Here is an 18456-nt window from a genome sequence, read left to right as displayed (position 1 = left end):
ATGACGTAGGATGGGAATCAGTCGGTACCTTTTGGTCGACGAGGAGCGACATAGTCACGTCGGGGATTGGTTGCACTGTCGTCTCAGGTACGAGGGCGACGTCCTGCAAGCTCTCCGCGAGCGCGCTGGCGTCGTCCACTTGCTCGGGATTGGCGCGTCGCGGGGGGACGGCGCCCGCCTTCGTCTCAAACGCGAGGTCGACGCCCGACGCGCCCCCCGTTGGGGCACTGGGGATGTCGATTCGCTCGACAGCCGACGAAGCGCGGCCTCCCGCTTGGCCTTGGATGCCCCGCCTCCTCCTCCGTTGGCGGGGGAGAGGACGGGGCGAGCTCGAATGTTGTTCTTCCACCACGCGGGGAAGATGTCGTCGATTCCGCCGCCGGCGGGCGGGTTGTCGGCCGCCATTGTCGTTGTCGCGCGGCGGTGGAAGGAGTATCATGTCGTAGCTGCCGTCGAAGGACATGAACTCAAGACTCCCGAAACGGAGCACCGTCCCGGGCCGGAGACTGCCCATCTGGAGCTTGACGGGAAGCTGTTCGTCAACACGCAGCAGGCCCCTACCTGGCGCGCCAACTGTCGGCGTTTCGAGACCGGGGGGACCCTAAGCCGACGAGTGAATGTGCCGCGTGCCCCAGCCCAGATGGGTCGAGCGCGTGGGCGAGCGCGAAGGGGGGAAGCGAGGTGGCCGGAGACGGGCGTGAGAGAGGTGGAAATCCCGCGGCCTTCGTGTTCGTCCCGCGCCCAGGTCGGGTGCGCTTGCAGTAGGGGGTTACAAGCGTCCACGCGGGTGAGGGAAGCGAGCGGCCCCAAGAGAGCGCCTGTCTCGTCCTCGTCCCCGCGCGGCCAACCTTCTTTAAGAAGGCCCTGGTCCTTCCTTTTATAGGCGTAAGGAGAGGATCCAGGTGTACAATGGGGGTGTAGCAGAGTGCTACGTGTCTAGCGGGGGAGAGCTAGCGCCCTAAGTACATGCCAATGTGGTAGCCGGAGAGATCTTGGCACCCAGCTGGTGTGATGTCGTGGCTGTCGGAGAAGCAACGGAGCCTGGCGGAGGGACAGCTGTCGGAGCGGTTGAGTCCTTGCTGACGTCCTCCTGCTTCCGTAAGAGAGCTGAGAGTCGCCGTCGTCACAGGGCTTGCGGGGCGCCATCATTGCCTATCTGGCGGAGCTAGCCAGATGGGACACCGGTCTTGTTCTCTGCGGCCCGAGTCGGCTCGGGGTAGGGTGATGATGGCGCTTCCTGTTGACGTGGCTGGCCTGCGCCCTAGGTCGGGCGACGTGGAGGCTCCTCTGAAGCCGAGGTCGAGTCTGTCTTCCATGGCCGAGCCCGAGCCCGAGCCCCTGGGTCGGGCGAGGCGGAGGTCGTTCGGCAGAGGCCAGGGCGGAGTCCGAGCCCTGGGGTCGGGCGAAGCGGAGTTTGTTGTCTTCCGGGGTTGAGCCCGAGTCCGAGCCCTGGGTCGGGCGGAGCGGAGTTCGCCGTCTTCCGGGGCCTAGCCCGAGTCCGAGCCCTGGGTCGGGCGGAGCGGAGTTCGCCGTCTTCCGGGGCTTAGCCCGAGTCCGAGCCCTGGGTCGGGCGGAGCGGAGTTCGCCGTCTTCCGGGGCTTAGCCCGAGTCCGAGCCCTGGGTCGGGCGGAGCGGAGTTCGCCGTCTTCCGGGGCTTAGCCCGAGTTCGAGCCCTGGGTCGGGTGGAGCGGAGTTCGCCGTCTTCCGGGGCTTAGCCCGAGTTCGAGCCCTGGGTCGGGCGGAGCGGAGTTCGCCGTCTTCCGGGGCCTAGCCCGAGTCCGAGCCCTGGGTCGGGCGGAGCGGAGTTTCCTATGGCGCCTTTGGCAGGGCCTGACTGCCTGTCAGTCTCACTCTGTCAAGTGGCACCGCAGTCGGAGTGGCGCAGGCGGCGCTGTCCTTCTGTCAGATCGGTCAGTGGAGCGGCGAAGTGACGGCGATCACTTCGGCTCTGCCGGGGGGCGCGCGTCAGGATAAAGGTGTCAGGCCACCTTTGCGTTAAATGCTCCTGTGACTCGGTCGGTCGGCGCGGCGATTTAGTCAGGGTTGCTTCTTAGCGAAGGCAAGGCCTCGGGTGAGCCGGAGACGTGTCCGCCGTTGGAGGGGGGCCTCGGGCGAGACGGAAATCCCTTGGGGTCGGCTGCCCTGGTCCGAGGCTAGGCTCGGGCGAGGCGTGATCGAGTCGCTCGTATGGACTGATCCCTGACTTAATCGCACCCATCAGGCCTCTGCAGCTTTATGCTGATGGGGGTTACCAGCTGAGAATTAGGCGTCTTGAGGGTACCCCTAATTATGGTCCCCGACAAAGAGCATAAATGATGATTTGAGTGCTAAGTTAGAAATAGCTATTAAATCAACATCTTGTGTAGAACATGTTATAATTTGCAATAGGCGCAAAGATTTTAATGTTGATGCTTGTAGTGAACACCTAGCTTGCATTTCTAAACTAAATGATGAAGTGGCTAGTCTTAATGCTCAACTTAAGACTAGCAAAAATGATTTTGATAAACTAAAATTTGCAAGGGATGCCTACACGGTTGGTAGACACCCCTCAATTAAGGATGGGCTTGGCTTCAAAAGGGAAGCCAAGAACATGACAAGTCATAAGACTTCCATCTCCGCCAAGGAGAAAGGGAAGGCCCCTATGGCTAGTAGTGCCCAAAAGAACCATGCTTTCATGTATCATGATAGGAGACATTCTAGGAATGTTTATAGAAGTTATGATGCTTTTGATTCTCATGCCATGATTGCTTCTAGTTCCTCTATTATGCATGATAGAAATATGGCTAGGAAAAATGATATGCCTAGAAGAAATGTTGTTCATGTTCCTAAAAAAATAATGAATGAACCTTCTACAATTTATCATGCTTTAAATGCTTCCTTTGCTATTTGTAGAAAGGATAAGAAGGTGGTTGCTAGAAAATTAGGGGCAAAATGCAAGGGAGATAAAACTTGCATTTGGGTCCCTAAGGCTATTTGTACTAACCTTGTAGGACCCAACAAGAGTTGGGTACCTAAGACCCAAGCCTAAATTGCCTTGCAGGTTTATGCATCCGGGGGCTCAAGCTGGATTATCGACAGCGGATGCACAAACCACATGACGGGGGAGAAGAGGATGTTCTCTTCCTACGTCAAGAACAAGGATCCCCAAGATTCAATCATATTCGGTGATGGGAACCAAGGCAAGGTGAAAGGGTTAGAAAAAATTGCTATTTCATCCAAGCACTCTATTTCTAATGTGTTCTTAGTTGAGTCGCTTGGATATAACTTGTTGTCTGTGAGTCAACTGTGTAATATGGGATATAACTATTTATTCACAAATATAGATGTGTCTGTCTTTAGAAGAAGTGACGGTTCATTAGCTTTTAAGGGTGTACTAGACGACAAACTTTATTTAGTTGATTTTGCAAAAGAGGAGGCCGGTCTAGATGCATGCTTAATTGCTAAGACTAGCATGGGCTGGCTGTGGCATCGCCGTTTGGCACATGTGGGGATGAAGAACCTTCACAAGCTTCTAAAGGGAGAACACGTGATAGGTCTAACTAATGTAACTTTCGAAAAAGATAGACCTTGTGCAGCTTGTCAAGCAGGTAAACAGGTGGGAAGCTCTCATCATGCCAAAAATGTGATGACAACATCAAGACCCCTGGAGTTACTTCATATGGACCTCTTCGGACCCGTCGCCTATCTAAGTATAGGAGGAAGTAAGTATGGTCTTATTATAGTTGATGATTTTTCCCGCTTCACTTGGGTATTCTTTTTGCAGGATAAATCTGAAACCCAAGGGACCCTCAAGCGCTTCCTAAGGAGAGCTCAAAATGAGTTTGAGCTCAAGGTGAAGAAGATAAGAAGCGACAATGGGTCCGAGTTCAAGAACCTTCAAGTGGAGGAGTATCTTAAGGAGGAAGGAATCAAGCACAACAAAATGTGTCTTACTTTCGTGTATTTAGTTCTCTGCTCCCTACACACCACAGCAAAATGGTGTGGTAGAGAGGAAGAACAGGACACTACTAGACATGGCGAGGACGATGCTTGGTGAATTCAAGACGCCCGAACGGTTTTGGACGGAAGCCGTGAGCACGGCTTGCCACGCCATAAACCGGGTCTATCTTCATCGCCTCCTCAAGAAGACTTCATATGAGCTTCTAACCGGTAACAAACCCAATGTGTCTTACTTTCGTGTATTTGGGAGCAAATGTTACATTCTAGTGAAGAAAGGTAGAAATTCTAAGTTTTTGCTCCCAAAGCTGTAGAAGGGTTTTTGTTAGGTTATGACTCAAATACAAAGGAGTATAGGGTCTTCAACAAATCATCGGGTTTGGTTGAAGTCTCTAGCGACGTTGTATTTGATGAGACTAATGGCTCTCCAAGAGAGCAAGTTGTTGATCTTGATGATGTAGATGAAGAAGACATTCCAACGGCCGCAATGCGCACCATGGCGATTGGAGATGTGAGGCCACTGGAACAAAAGGAGCAAGATCAACCTTCTTCCAAAACAATGGTGCATCCCCCAACTCAAGACGATGAACAGGTTCATCAAGAAGTGGCGTGTGATCAAGGAGGAGCACAAGATGTTCATGTGATAGAGGAAGAAGCGCAACCGGCACCTCCAACTCAAGTTCGAGCGACGATTCAAAGGAATCATCCCGTCGACCAAATATTGGGTGACATAAGCAAGGGAGTAACTACTCGTTCTAGATTAGTTAATTTTTGTGAGCATTACTCCTTTGTCTCTTCTATTGAGCCTTTCAGGGTAGAAGATGCCTTGCTAGATCCGGACTGGGTGTTGGCCATGCAAGAGGAGCTCAACAACTTCAAGAGAAATGAAGTTTGGACACTGGTGCCTCGTCCCAAGCAAAATGTTGTGGGAACCAAGTGGGTGTTCCGCAACAAACAAGACGAGCACGGGGTGGTGACAAGGAACAAGGCACGACTTGTGGCAAAAGGTTATGCCCAAGTCACAGGTTTGGACTTTGAGGAGACTTTTGCTCCTGTGGCTAGGCTAGAGTCAATTCGCATATTGTTAGCCTATGCTACTCACCATTCTTTCAGGTTGTTCCAAATGGATGTGAAGAGCGCTTTCCTCAACGGGCCAATCAAGGAAGAGGTGTACGTGGAGCAACCCCCTGGCTTTGAGGATGAATGGTACCCCCGACCACGTGTGTAAGCTCTCTAAGGCGCTCTATGGACTTAAGCAAGCCCCAAGAGCATGGTATGAATGCCTTAGAGACTTTTTAATTGCTAATGCTTTCAAGGTTGGGAAAGCCGATCCAACTCTTTTTACTAAGACTTGTGATGGTGATCTTTTTGTGTGTCAAATTTATGTCGATGACATAATATTTGGTTCTACTAACCAAAAGTCTTGTGAAGAGTTTAGCAGGGTGATGACTCAAAAGTTTGAGATGTCAATGATGGGCGAGTTAAGCTATTTCCTTGCGTTCCAAGTGAAGCAACTCAAGGATGGAACCTTCATCTCCCAAACAAAGTACACGCAAGACTTGATCAAGCGGTTTGGGATGAAGGACGCCAAGCCCGCAAAGACTCCAATGGGAACCGACGGACACACCGACCTCAACAAAGGAGGTAAGTCTGTTTCATTTTGTGCAATCTGCTAGTATTAAATACTTGGGGTGTGATTGCACTGTTGTGGGCGGATTTGTGTGCTCGATGATGATAGCGGTGTAGTGAGACAACGTGATAGTCTGGGTTTTCGTGTATTATCATTTTCAACATTGATATTATTTGTGCCTAATTAAATCTCTCTTTGTTGAGGCTGTTTACCTGTGTTAAATTATGTTATTTTATTTAGTACACAGCTCTTTACTATTAGTTTTTATATTTGATTATTAGGCTTATTACATTCGATCTAAAACTCTGATTTGGTAAGATAGGGCTGTCACGTTAGTCGAGGATCTCTAATCACCTATTAGCGTAGGAGGACTGTTTATTACAGCAACCCGATATTTTGAGAGCAATATTTTAAGATAAACAATTATGTTTATTAGTTTAATCTGTCTTCTTCATCTGCAAGCCATGTTTAATTATGAAATGGATCTGATTAGCTATTTTACATGTTTACATGTTCTAGAATTGCTACTGTTCATTGCTGCAATAATTACATATGGCATTTATCTGAGTTATATGTCTGTTTTATTCGGAATTAGAATATTTAATTTATTTAAATCTGAAGGAAGCATGACACTTATTTCTCTAAATTTACAACAAAGACAAATAAAAAAAAAGGCAGCGCAGCTATGCTGCAGCCTGCACGGCGGCGTTTTGGCAGCGCGTGCTTTGGCTTTTTGTGAACAGTGATGGGAATGTTGTTCCTTCTGCCCTGAGTCCTGACCGACAGTCTCCTCGTTGGAGAAAGAATGTATGCGGAGACCCCGCGACAGAGCGAATGAGTGAGCAGCGCTGGACTGTCTCTACTCTGTAAGCTGTGAAAGCATGAATTTGTGCGCCGAACTTTCACTGCTCTGCTAGGCACTTGCTACTCCAACTGTTACAACAAGCACCCATCAGCGCTGCGCTCGTGGGCATAGTGAGACCCATTCCTCCTTCAACCAAGGGGATAGAAGCCGACAGCAAGCAATGGCACATGGTTTTCGTGTCGACGCGGAAAAGGCCAGTCAGTACCGTGTACTGCGTACAACCTGATAAGCTCTGCTCAGCGGGACTCACAGTGCATGTCGCCCGACGCTTTCGTCGTCGGCGTGGATAACCTAACCATTCACCAAGCACTTCACGTATTGCCTGACGATCATATCATATCAAGCACCAGCGCAGCAGGTCTGGTCGGGACACACGACGCCGGGCAAAAATGAAGGAAGGACTAAGGAGGGGGCATTCGAAGCGACGACGCCTCTGCCCGAGCACGTTCTCCCGTCGTCAGGTCTCGCTCGGCAGCACTGCACACCGCCAGTGGCCCGGCTCCATGCCGGCCCAACCCAACTGCGAACTGTCAACTGCCTGCCTTGTATTCCGGTCCGCGTAAGGTTCGGTGGCCAGTCAGTGTCCGCGGCAGCCAAAACAGTCGCCGCGTGCTCCGTCAGGCATCAGCATCAGGCTTCCCAGTCGAAACGTCTCGCTCTCGGAGTGTTCCCGGCGTCAGATCGATCGATGCATCCATGTTGTCTGTCAGTCGATTTGCCTTGCCGCCGTTACATTACATTCTCGGCCGGCCTATCTAGCCTAGAGATATATGCCGCGCGCGTCTGTGATGAATTAGGCTCGCTCGACCGAAAGCGAGCTGTGGAATGGGGAAGGCAGACGATGAGGAGAGCTCGATCCATCGCCCAACCCCAACCTATGTGGTTTGTTGCCTGCTCCCACTTTGTCTTGCCATCCATGTGTCGGCTACTGCTCCCTTGCGCAATTATTATTCAAGTTTGGCGATCCAAGAGCCCCCAAGATATGTGTGTGCTCGACTGCTCGCTCGCTGCCGTCGCGTGGGTCTTCGTTCAGATGGCCAAATAATTGCAGGGAGGGACCAATCGCCGCTGCAGCAGTGCCCAGTGAGTGCCACCACGCGCTTGTCTTGTCAGCTTGCGGAGAGCCACCACATGCTTCCCACATGATGAGCCCCAGGCAGGCTGACGACGTCTCACCGGCTCACACCTCCTCCTCCGTCCTCAAAACCAAAGCGTTGCGTTGCATGCTTTGTTTGCTTCCGCACGTCGACGGCCATATGCATGCATGCATGGGTGATCGGTGACGTAGCAGCGGCTTCTCGGTGTGTGTCGTCGCTAGCTGGCCAGTGTGCGGTCGAGTTTGTTCGTGCTAATTAAACGATAAATCATTGTTTGCAGGCGCTACCTGATGATCGAAGCGGATTACTCACCGCCCTCGACTGTTCGATGCCATCATGATAATTTGTCACTTGGCATGCATGGATCGCGACGCGATGCGATCGAGTAGCAGCAAACTCATCAACGTGCTGTTCCAGGGGCTTCGGTTGGTGTTGCTATACTCTCAGGTACTATACATTGTATGCCAAAAAATCTCGCTGTTAGATACTGACTGCTGTGTGACCCGTTGAATGAATAGTACTTCAATATATATGACTTGTGAAGTTAACTGGCACGTATATATATATGCATGTACTTGTACCTTATATGGGAAAAGACAACACGTATTTAATTAAATTCCGAGCTCTTGGATTGGACTGGGCTAATTTCCAATTGACCGGTGGCGGAGGCAGCACAAACTGGTTGTATCATGGATGAAGGGGGACTGAAGTCCCCGTCCCCCTTAGATCTGACACTGATGTCGAAAGTCATTGGCTACATGGATGTAATCATCCATCTTCTAAAACAGCTTCTCTAGGATATATAGAGGATTTGTTTAGCAAATTATTAAGAGCATGAAACAATTTGGAGCCTCTCGATGGTTACCTCAATGACTACTTCATCTGGCACTCACGGTGCATATGCTCTAATCCAAACAAACCTTCATATATAGCTTTTGAGGGATTCATCTACCTCTTGGGCTTATTGAACAATGCATATGTCATAAGTGGTTTGCTTGGAAAGCCTTGAAAACTTGTAATCAACTAGTTCTTGAGTTTGCTCACATGTATTGACCAATCTAGGCGAAGGTACAGGTACCAAGTCTATGGTATTCCTCTTGCAACCATGATGAATGACTTGGCCAGGACCACAGTGTTTCTACTGAATAGCTGCTTCGTAGCTCATCAGAATTTGCTTCGGATCAGACTGCCCATCATAAGAAGGAAGCAAATGTGGCTTATATGCAACATGCCCAGGGACTAATTGTAAATCCCTTGAGAGTGGCCTTGCTCTTCTTGGAAGAAGGTTCTTGTGTTGAGACATCTTAGAGTGTTTTTTTGTCTTTGTCTACATCGTCTTCTCTTCTCATATCATGAAGCTCTTCAAAAGCTTCTTCTATCTATATATCTCCAAAGCTGAACAACCTAAAGTAGCTTTTGTTTTTTGATCTCCATGTGCCTCTAGATAGCTTCTAGCCCCTCAATCTCCGAATTGACACCATCCTATTCAACAAATAGCTTTACAACTTTTCTCTTCTCCTGCCTTCAGTTGTTAGATTCGATATGCTTCTCTTCACTATAGCCTTGTTATTCGACATTGTTATGACATTCTGTTATGCTAACAATCCTTACACTTCTAGGAGTCATGGCTATGGTCGTTGTGACTTCATCGTAGATGAATGCCAAATGTTGGATACCTATCAAATTTTTGAAAAGAACAACTTTAGGACAACACCATTAATTTAAAAATCCTTCTTTCTTACAAACGTTTTCAAAGGAGAAGGTATCAAATAGAGTTGCGACTATTTTAACAAGTGTGTAAAATAAGAACAACAATAAGAGTTCGACACCATTTGATTGATCATTACTCCAATGGTTATAGTTTCCACTCATATATATGTGAGCATGTTATATACAGATACTAATGGAGGAGCTTTAGTACATTAGTACCATGGAAGGCTCTTCACACACAAGAATGCCACCAGCGATATTTATAAATGGTCGATGCCTTTAGCTGTGACATTGTTTATTTATTTATATGGATGTGTCCGTATACACCTTTGTATGAAATTACAATTTTACCCTAGTTACTACATGGTAATTCTTCATAAATGAGGGGGTATATTTTTGGCATTTTACAACCCTGACATGTCATGTACACATTTTCTTCACCTTGGAGACCTTTGTTTTCTTTATCCGAAGCCTTTTTTGGCCATGTTAAGTTGCACTTTCTTCTTCTCCGGCTTCATGCATGCTTCAACTTATCTGACGTCCGAAGCTCCCCTAAGCATGATGGCCTTTGGCTTTGATTAAGAAAATGTCTAGACCTTGATTTTGTCGAGATGGACCTTCGTCCAGAGGCATTTTCCCCAATAGGTGACTACCCCAACCATGAGTCTTGTAGCTATTGCTAGTAGTGTTGGAGTGATGGCAGGGTCCCCCTAACTTGTGGACCTACATGTGAGGAGATGCCATAGAAGTGGCTAGTTAAAGTGTCGTTGTAGGACACCTGACTCCTAAGGAGCTGGACTAGGCAATCTATTTTGCAAACTATGGTCTCTAATATCCGTCTTGTCAAAAATCCATGTAACAAATAAACTATTCATGTATAACTATAGTTTTAAATAAGTATAATACTATCCCTACTGTAAAGAGTTACGCAACCTTAGTTCTAAACATATCCATTAGCATAACAACTAAAATAGAAATGTAAAGCATCCAAACAAGATATACAATATAAATGCAAAATTTTAAGCTTGATAGAGATATAAACTCTTGTTGGCGACTAGTATTTTTACGGAGGCATAAAAAATGTGCAATCTTCTGGCTGGTTCTTATCAAAGTCATTTGCAATGATGCTCACGTGAGGACTAAGTGTTGGGGCGAAGGCGAAGACGCCACCCTTCGCTCGATGCCTTCGCCAACCTCGCTGCACCAACGGAGGCAAGACGACTGGCAGATTTACCCTTCGTCCCACGCGTCGCCAGACGAAGACCTGCGACGAGGTCGTCGCATCCTGCGGCCTCGTCCAACATGGAGGCCCATGTTTGATCCGGCCCATTGTAACAGGCCCTGCGTGGCCGCTGCGCATTACGGGCCTAATTTGTAAAGGTCTCCCTGTAATTACAGTCTGTAACCCTACTTTATGGGAATATTCCGGGGATAACCTAGGTGCCTGAGGGCACATGCGTCCTTAACACTGGACGCTGGGCACTCAGATGCCTATAAATACCCCCGCACAGTGCCCTTGAGAGGCCAGATTAACAGAGCTATTGCCATATCGAGCAAAAACCCTGTTTATGTTGCTTCACTCTCCCGTTGGATCAACTTGCTCGGGAGAGCAAGTTCCAACATTTGGCGGCCACCGTTCGTGCTACGAAAAAACCACCCGCGATGGCACCCAAGAAAGCTAGCCCGAAGGCTGACGAGGCTGCGAAGGCAGCACTGCTGGCCGAGAAAAAGGGCAAGGCCCTCGCCCTCGTCGACACCACCCACCAAGAGGCCACCGAAGACGGCGCTCTCAGCAAGAGGCAGCGCAACGAACAACCCACTCCCGAAGGCAGTCTCCGCACCTGCAGCTCTGGAGGACAACCGCAACTTCCCCCAGGCTTCGCTCCACCGGAGGGCGCGGACGTCATCGAGGACGGCGAAGTCATCGGTGTCTCAGCATAAGAGCAGCTACAACTGCGCGCCTTGCGCATCAAGAACCGCAATCTCCAGAAGCAAAAAAGAGATACTTGAGGCCAAGCGCCAACGTGTGTCTGCACAAGCCAAGGTGCGACAGATGATACGCGACGAAGAGCAGAAGGCTCAAGAGCTCGAACAAGAGATCGCGCTGATGTAGCGCGAAGGCCACCTCGGCCTGCAACACGGCCCACCCCTGCAATAGCGCGCACAAGTCGAAGACCTATACTTCCCCCAGCGCGGCCACACCATCCCACACGCCGCGGCATTCCAAGATGTCAACTACCTCGATGAGCGAAGTCCCCTGGCGCCACACCTGCAAGTGACACCTTGGCCCGCCAACTTCCGGGCAGGGACCTATCCCAAGTACAATGGCAGCACTGACCCAGCACAGTACATCATGAGTTATCAGGTCGTCGTTGCATCTTCCGGAGGGGACGACGCCACGATGGCCAAGTCATTCATCATCGCCCTCGAAGGCCCAGCCCTCACCTGGTACACCAGGTTGCCCCCGTTGTGCATCGACTCCTGGAGAAGCCTTCGGGACAAATTCCTGCTCAACTTCCAAGGGTACCGCCCAGACACCGACGCCTTGGCTGAACTTTCACTCTGCAAGCAGCTGGAAAAAAGAGACTCTGTGGGAGTACTACCACAAGTTTCTGACCCTCAAGTCACAACTGCCTTCGGTCGATGACCAAATCGCCATCCACTACACCATCAGTGGCCTTCGAGCCGGCGTTCTTTACAGCCACTGCATCAGGGATCCGCCCAAGAACCTCCAGGAGTTGTATCAGCTATTTGAAAAATATGCCAGATCCGAAGAGCTCCACCAGCGCAAAGTCGAGTCTCAGAGGAAACCCAAAGACACTCCACAGTCCAGCCGCACGTGGACGAGGCCTTCGCAGCCAGACTCCGGTCAGGACGGCCGCAATCAGCAGCAAGTGCACAACATCGCCAACCAGCACCCCGCTGGCGAGGCCCCTCGCCGCCAGGAATATCCCCCCCAGGGCCGCGGGAACGGAACTCGTGGTCGGGGCCGGGGACGTGCGCAGCAGCCGCGCCAATTTTACTGCCTGTTCCACGGCGAAGACTGCGCCCACCAAACCAGAGACTGCCTAGAGACGAAGGCCACCAGAGACAGGATGGCACGGGCGCAACCAGCCGACAACCCTAGAGTTGTTGCGCACACATATCAGCAACCCCCTCCGCCATACATCCACGGCCCCGCTCCGCATCCACCGCACCACGCATACCAACACCACCAGGAAGTACAAATCGTACCTCCCCCACCCCCACCTCCACACCAGCAACAACAAAACATCCACCACCCCCATGCCCCAAAGCAAGAGGACTTCGCCGATCAGCCGTATCGCGGAGTCATTCATATGATCACTGGGGGGTCCAGCGCCGATTTCGACACGAAGCGGCAGAAACGGGACCACTACCGCAGCATCAACCACGTCGCCATCATCGGTCCGGTCGTACAGACAAAGTGGTCCCATGTGCCGCTAACCTTCGACGCCCGAGACGTCGATCTACGCAGCGCCCCCCACATCGACGTCATGGTTATCAACTGCAGCGTGGCAGGCTGGGACCTGCACAAAGTCCTAGTCGACAATGGCAGCCAAGCAGACATCATTTTCCTCCATGCCTTCGACCGCATGGGCATAAGCCACAGCCTGCTCAAGCCTTCGGACAACCCACTGTATGGCTTCGGCGGTAAGGGCACGTTTCCCGTCGGCAAAATAGAGTTGCCTCTCTCCTTCGGTGTAGCACCCAATGCCCGAAGTGAGCAAGTGACTTTCGACATCATCGACATGGTGTACTCGTACAACGCCATAATGGGTCGGGGCTCCATCAACAAATTCGAGGCAGCCATTCATGGACTCTACCTGTGCATGAAGATCCCAGGTCCGCAAGGCGCCATCACAGTCTACGGCAACCAGCAGACCGCGCGCAACATAGAAAGAGACTTCGTTCCCGGGCAAAGGAACGTACACTGTCTCACGGCCCAGCGCGAGGTCCCCGAATCTGCCAGCCCAACCGCTAGAGAACATGACAAAGCACAGCTGCAGAGTAACGACGGAACCAAAACTGTCCCCCTTGACAAGGCGACACCCAAGCAAACGGTCACCATCAGCGAAGACCTCACTTCGCATGACGAGGAGAAACTCCTCTGCTGTTTGTCCAAGAACAAAGACGTCTTCGCCTGGTCTGCCCTCGACCTAGTCGGGGTCAGTCGCTCCATCATCGAGCACAGCTTGGGAATCGACCCTTCGGTGAGACCGAAAAAACAGCGGCTCCGCAAAATGTCTAATGAGAAGACAGAAGCCGCCAAGGCCGAGGTACATCGCCTCCTGGAGGCCAAATTTATCGAGCCAGTGGCCTACCCCACATGGATCGCCAACGTTGTGATGGTGCAGAAAAAGAGCGGCAAATGGCGGATGTGCATCGATTTCACCAGTCTCAACAAGGCCTACCCAAAGGAAAACTTCCCGTTGCCTCGGATCGACAAAATAGTCGATAGCGCGGCCGGGTGCGAAGTCATGTCACTCCTCGACTGCTTCTCCGGCTACCATCAAATATACATGAAGGAGGAGGACAAGGCCAGCACCAGCTTCATAACTCCCTTCGGCACGTATTGCTTCATCAGAATGCCGGAGGGACTCAAGAACGTCGGGTCCACTTTCTCCCGGCTTACCAAAACGGTGCTCGAGGGGCAAGTCGGCAGAAATATATTCACGTATGTGGACGACATCGTCGTCGCCAGCAGAAGCAAGGAGGACCATCTTGCTGACCTCGCCGAAACGTTTGCGAACATGCGGGACGCACGACTTCGCCTAAACCCCGAAAAGTGCGTCTTTCGCGTTCGCCAGGGGAAAATATTGGGCTACCTGGTGTCACACCGCAGAATCGAGGCCAACCCAACCTAAATTCAGGCCATTATCAACATGACGCCCCCGCAGTCAGCCAGAGACGTCCAACGCCTGACAGGCAGATTGGCCGCCCTCAATAGATTCATCTCCAAATCCGCAGAGCGAAGTCTCCCCTTCCTCAAAACTCTCCGCGGCGCAAAAGACTTCGCTTGGGGACCAGAGCAGGCGGCGACCTTCGCCTCATTGAAACAGTACCTGTTGGAATTGGCGATTCTTACAAGCCCCGACTCTTCGCTACCACTGTTGCTCTATGTTGCGGCTTCGCCACATGCGGTCAGCGCGGCACTGGTTCAAGAGCAGACAGTAGAGGGCATGATCAGGCAATGTCCAGTTTATTACGTCTCTGAAGTGCTCACACCATCAAAATGTAATATGACGGAACTGGAAAAGATTGCCTATGCAGTTGTTATGGCTTCACGCAAATTGCGCCACTATTTTGAAGCATTCAAGGTCCGGGTCACCTCAGATAGGGGACTCGGCGAATTATTCAGAAACCCGGAGGCATCGGTCTGGATTGCCAAATGGGCGACCGAACTCTCCGGCTACCACATCACATTCGAGCCCAGGACAACCATCAAGTCACAAGTTCTGGCAGACTTCGTCGTCGACTGGACTGGGCCAATAACACAGCCGGACCCGTCCGCAGAGAAGGTTTGGACAATCCATTGCGACGGCGCATGGTGCCACGCGGTGGCAGGCGCTGCTGCAGTCATCACCTCACCCACCGGGTCAAGCACAGATACGCGGCATGCCTCAGCTTTGCTTTGGAGTCTGACAGATGCACTAACAACATAGCAGAATACGAAGCTGTCATCCTCGGCCTCCGCAAACTAAGGGCCCTTGGTGTCACTACCTGCATTATCAGAACAGACTCCAAGGTAGTCGCCAGCCAAGTCAAGAAAGACTACGCAGCGAAGGACCCCGCACTTATGCAATACCTCGCGGCTATCCGTAGTCTCGAGAGACAATTCAAAGGTTTCACCTTGCAGCATGTGGACCGGGCCAAGAATGAGGAGGCCGATGCATTGGCCAAGGCTGCCGCCAGAGGCGAGTCCCTGCCCTCCGACGTGTTCTACCATGTTATCGGCACGCCACCCGTCCGCAGCCCCGAAGGGCTCCAAATAACCAATGACAACGAGGGCCACAGCATAGTCAACCTTATTATGACCGAAGACTGGCGGGCACCAATAACCCTGTTTCTACAGGGGTACTACCATCCAACCGACATCAACGAGGCCAAGCGCCTCAAACATCGAAGCCGGGACTTCGCACTAATTGAAGGCCAGCTTTACAAGAAGGGGGTCAGTCAACCCATGCTCAAATGTGTCACCGAGACCGAAGGCGTCCAAATCCTGCGCGAAGTCCACAACGGGACTTGCGGCTCTCACGCAGGGCCAAGGGCCCTAGTCGCAAAGGTGATCTGTCAAGGTTTCTACTGGCCCGCAATGATCTGCGCCGCAAATCGGGTCACAAGGTCCTGCGAAGCCTGCTAGAAGTTTTCTCCTCGATGAGGAAGCCCTTCGCAATTCATGAAACTAATCGCCCACACATGGCCTCTCCAGCGCTGGGGCCTGGACATTGTCGGGCCCCTGCCCACGGATCAGGGGAACCTCAAGTTCACCTTCGTCGTTGTCGAGTATTTTACCAAATGGATCGAGGCGAGGGCTGTATCCACAATAACATCAAAGACTGCACAGAAATTCTTCTGGCAAAACATTGTTTGCTGCTTCGGAGTCCCGTCCGAACTCACAGTTGACAACGACAAGCAATTTGACAGCCAAGACTTCAAGGATTTCTGCTTCTCCATTGGCACCAAGCTTGCCTTCGCTTCAGTATACCACCCGCAGTCCAACGAAGTTGTGGAACGCGCAAATGGAAAAATTTTCACAGCTGTCAAGAAGATGCTCCTCGACGATAAAAAGGGCAAGTGGGCCGATTTGTTACCTGAAGCGGTCTGGGCACTAAACACGACTGAGTGCAGGGCGACTGGGTTCACCCCTTTCCGCCTTCTATATGGATCGGAGGCCATGACCCCGCAAGAAATAAAACATGGGTCCCCACGGACAGTCTCGTCAGCTGTCCCCGACGTGGACGAGCCCACTTCGAAGGATCACATCGATGGAGACCGCGTCTTCGCCCTACAGGCTCTAAACAAATACCAAGCCCAAACAAAAGCATGGCGTGACCACGTAGTCATCCCGAGGGAATTCAGCGAATATGACCTCGTACTCATCCAGATAGCTCGGACAGAGTCCCGGGGCAAGCTGGAGCCCAAGTGGGAGGGACCTTTTATCGTCAAGACGAAGGCGTCCCCCAGCGCGTATAGGCTCGCAACGCCAGCCGGCGAGGACTTGGAGCATTCTTGGAACATTGATAATCTCCGCAAATTTTTTGTTTGACTCCTCAGGGCCAGCTCGCCCTTGTAATTCACAAAACAATTTTATTCTGGCCCGCACTCTTTTCCTCCCGGGGGTGAGGTTTTTAACGAGGCGGAGCCATGTAATATACAATCGAAAAATCCCCCGCAAAAATCTACGTCGAAAAAAGACCGCGTCGACGGTCTTCGACATTCGACCAATACAAAGTCACCGTGAGGGGCAGCGCTAGCTACCCTCGCGTGCGACACTCCGCGCAAAAGTCGCCTAAGGGTGCAGCCGGACTAGCACAACAAGTGCGCAAAATCGAAGTCTTCTCCGAAAGACTATCCGTGCAAAAGTCGCCTAAGGGTGCAGCCGGACTAGCACAACAAGTGCGCAAAATCGAAGTCTTCTTCGAAAGACTATCCGTGCAAAAGTCGCCTAAGGGTGCAGCCGGACTAGCACAACAAGTGCGCAAAATCGAAGTCTTCTCCGAAAGACTATCCGTGCAAAAGTCGCCTAAGGGTGCAGCCGGACTAGCACAACACGTGCACAAAATCGAAGTCTTCCTCAAAAGACTATCCGTGCAAAAGTCGCCTAAGGGTGCAGCCGGACTAATTCAACAAGCACGCCAAAACGCAAGTGCATTACGTCCATGCACAAGTCTACACCAAGAAACTATCCGCGCACAGACCAGCTACAGGCGCAACCAGACCAACATAATAAATGCGCCCGACCAAGCGCACAACGTCCCTATAGACATAGCCGGATGCGCGAAGGCACACGACCTCATCATACAAACTATAGTAACATACTTACAGCGAGGGCACCACACCTCACATCGGTTCAACCTTCGGAATGATTCCCATCTCCCTATAGTTAAATAACATTATCCTAAGCTCCTCACCCTCAAAAAGACTTCGCAACTCCCCCTCACCTACACTCGCAACGGCCGGCGAGGACAACAATTCCTGCTTGCCAGCCCTGCCCACACGAAGCCAACCGCCATCCACCTCACTCACTCTACGCATCGCAACCGCCCTTCGCCGCCTACGCCCAGCACTCGGACCAGGCACAACTTCAGCATCCACAGCACGCGGCGAAGCCTCCGCCGCTGCCACATCTAAGGCCGCAAAGTAATGCAAGTCCTCATCCGACGACTCTTCCGTCCACTCAACCGAACTCCCAGAGTCACCAAAATCAGAAAACTTAGAAGCAGACTCATTCGATTCATTCCCAGCATCCACGGTCGAAGCCACCACAAAATTAGCAGTAGCGGTTGCGTGCGCAGGCCCAAAATCTTGAACCTGCGCAGCAACCAAGGTTCAGCAACATAGACAAAATTCTCTAACTACCCACACCCACTAAGCCACCTGCGAAGACCCAGCCGCCGTGGGATCCTCCGCTGCCAGCTCCGTCGCCGTCTTCGGGGGATCCTCAGACCTCGGCACAGCGGTTGGCGACGAGCCACCACCGGACACAGTAGCCGCAGGGCAGCGAGGGAGCCTTCGCCGGTTTCCGAGGGCGGCGCCGGGTCGACCTCGGCCTCGGCCGCCACCGGGTTTGCCTCCGCTTCGGGCCGCGCACTGTTCAAAGGTCCGAAGTCCTCCACGTTCTCGGCACGCGCCGCCTACAACACAGCACACCGATTCAGCAAGCCCACGTATAACCCACATTCAACAACACTAAACAAAAGATAAACATTATCTGATCCCTCGCCCGGTCGGACCGCTCCCTAACCACCTCCCGACCGTGGGGGCCCCATATCCGGTCAAAGAGGGCTCCCGCGGAGTCCTTCACCACAGGGTCCTTGACCTTGTAAATCTCGCGCTCGAAATCTTCATCAGATCGGTCGAAGACCTCATAGTGACTGCACCCTTCGCGGGACAGCGCGTTCATCGCTCCTTCGCAGGTGACGAGGGAGGCAAAGGACATAAATCCCTCAACAATGGTCGGGAGCGCCAACAATTCC

Source organism: Zea mays, chromosome 1, assembly GCF_902167145.1.
Source record: "Zea mays cultivar B73 chromosome 1, Zm-B73-REFERENCE-NAM-5.0, whole genome shotgun sequence".
Taxonomy (NCBI): domain Eukaryota; kingdom Viridiplantae; phylum Streptophyta; class Magnoliopsida; order Poales; family Poaceae; genus Zea; species Zea mays.
Note: the sequence above shows the minus strand (reverse complement) of the source record.